Source organism: Sturnira hondurensis, unplaced genomic scaffold (assembly GCF_014824575.4).
Source record: "Sturnira hondurensis isolate 20B ecotype Veracruz unplaced genomic scaffold, ASM1482457v3 Scaffold0003693, whole genome shotgun sequence".
NCBI classification, from domain to species: Eukaryota; Metazoa; Chordata; class Mammalia; order Chiroptera; family Phyllostomidae; genus Sturnira; species Sturnira hondurensis.
In genome coordinates, this window is record NW_028076324.1 from 9,449,358 (window position 1) to 9,452,001 (window position 2,644).

The following is a 2,644-nucleotide window of genomic DNA, read 5'->3' on the forward strand; positions in this document are numbered from 1 at the left end:
CCCGTCACATCTAATGGAGCCAAGTGATCAGCCATTCTGTGGATCACCACTGGGCTGTTGCAGCGACTACTCATGGTTGTAAGGCACAAGCACCACAGAAAGGAACCATGTGGGGACACAGGGGTCAGCACATGGTCATGTAAAGTACTGCCAAGCTGCACTCTTGTATCCACAACACACTTGAGACTTTCTTCTTGCAAATCAAGCACCAAAACCTTCCCATGTAAAACAACGAAATAAATTTTAAAAACCCATTATGCAAGATTCTAAAGCTTACCAATCTGTTCCCTTATTTTTTACTTTTGGACAGAGGTCACACAGAGGGGTGCTGAGGGTCATAGGGGTTGCCACGTCCACGCACCTTCCCCAACATGGTGGTTGTGTCATCTCTTGTACTTGGCTGTCCTGGGGTTATTTATTTTTAAAGATTTTGTTTATTTTTAAAGACGGGAAGGGAGGGAGAGAGGGAGAGAAATATCAATGTGTGGTTGCCTCTTGTGTGCCCCACACTGGGGATCTGGCCTGCCACCTAGGCAGGTGCCCTGACTGGGAATTGAACCAGCAACGCTTTGGTTTGCAGGCCAGCACTCAACCCACTAATCCACACTAGCCACGGCTATCCTGGGTTTTTAAAGAACAGCCATGAGAAATCTCAACACAGGCACACATTCGTTCACTCCTGAGAACCAGGGCAGAGGCCTGATGACAACTTCTGCCTGGACCCCTACATGTCAAGAGACCCCACAACCAAGGGCAGTCACGAGTTCTACGAAAGAGCTTGCCTTCTTGCAAGAGAACCCATGGCTTACACTGCTGGGACGGGGTGCGGGTCCCGGGTCTGCAGCCACCTGTGGCCAGGCAGCTGGGGGCAGCCAGGCCTGGGCTGAGAACTGCGGCGGCTGTGCTGTCAAACCAGAGGGTGCCAAAGTCTGGGGCTGTTCCCAGGGAAAGGGGGGCAAGACACCCGGAAACCCATCTGGCAGTGACTCAGACACACTCTGGTGTGACCCCCACTCTCCAGGAGCCTGGTTCCAATGCAGAGCAGCAAGAGAAAGAGCTTGCTTCTGTCCAGACCCTTCCAGACATGCCAGCAGATCCTGGCAAAAGCAACAGTACAGCACAGAGCAGAGCGGCCCGTGTCATTGGGGGTTGAGGGTCTTGGTGGCAGCGCCTAGATCTCTCAATGCTTATGGAGGTACCCACTTTCAAACCATCCCCCTCCAATCTCTACTAACCCCGAATCTCATCCCTAGCTTCCTTCCAACCCCCATCAATGTGGCCTATTACTCCTTGTAAATGGTAGCTGGTTCCACACTAATGGCCTGAGGTGGACAGGACAGGCCCAAAGATGTGACCATCTGTGACCACCAGCTCCAGGCAGCCTCAGGCCAAGACTGAGTCGAGGCTCACACATCAGGGCCCCTTTCCCCTTCTGAGGATGGCCACAAGGGAGCTGGGTTACTCACAGAGCAACACCTTCATAACTTTCGGTTACCTTTTTATTCTTTTCTAAGTCAGGTGAGACTTTGGGGAGAACACTATGAAGTGGCAGAACCCGGGAAAACTGGTTGAAAGAACCACCAACTTGCCTTTTCTTTGGTGTCCACAGGGAAAAAAATGGGGGACTAGGCAGTCTCCTTAAGAAAAGGGTCCAGCAGTTCCCACAGGGCCACAAGCCCCTGCCCTCTGCAGCACCTTCTCCAGAAAGCCCGGGCCAGCTTGGATCGCCCACAACCTGCTCAGTGGGCCCTTCCCCTAAGACCTGCCACAGATAAGTATCAGCTTGTTTCACGCCATCAGGAAGTATTGAGGGGGCGGCAGACAGCTTTAACATCTTCAGTTCGGAGGGGAACCTGGCCTCCCCAACTTCCTACTGTCTGAGCCCTGAAGGCAGAAAGGCTGACCACCCCACCAGACACGGGACCAAGACAACCTCCTGCCACTGTTTTACTTACAACCAGCTATGCACGAACAGTTCAAGGGCCCAGAAGAGTGACATGCTCTGGGTGGTCACTCTTGGTTCACTCCAGGGGAGCAGAGTTGACGGAGGGTGCCACCCGCCCACATCTGCAGGCGAGGGGAGCACAGGCCTTATCTACCGGATCAGCTGGGGGTTTCAACCACACCAACAGCTTGGAAACCCAACACTTCCTTTCTGCTGAGTCGAGTGGCAGCTTTGCCGCCACTATGAGGACTTGAATTGACTGTTCCTAAGGCACAGGAGAGGACAGGGACCCCTCTGGGGCAGGTCATACCCTGCTGATGACAGGCAGGGTTGCCTGTACCAGGCTGTATGACAGGAGGCAGCAGTGCCCGGGGGGAAGTGGACCTCATGACAACCAACCAGCTGACTGCTCTTTGGGGCTGCTGAGGGGCACCTTTCAGGGGGCAGGTGTCAGGAAAGGGGGTGACACACAGAAACACAAGGCAGGGCTTCCTGTTTTGTTGAAAGATGTCAATGTCTTGGGGTTCCCTCTGAGGCTTCGTCCCTTTGCAAAAAGGGCGAAGCCAGTTCCCGACGCCACCCCGACCCCAATTTCTCTGTGGCCCGGCTGGCTGGGGGCGAGGGCTGCCTCAAGGGACAGTGTTCTTCCTGGGGTGGGACCAGAGGCTGACACCCAAAGAACAAATGGAACAAGTACAG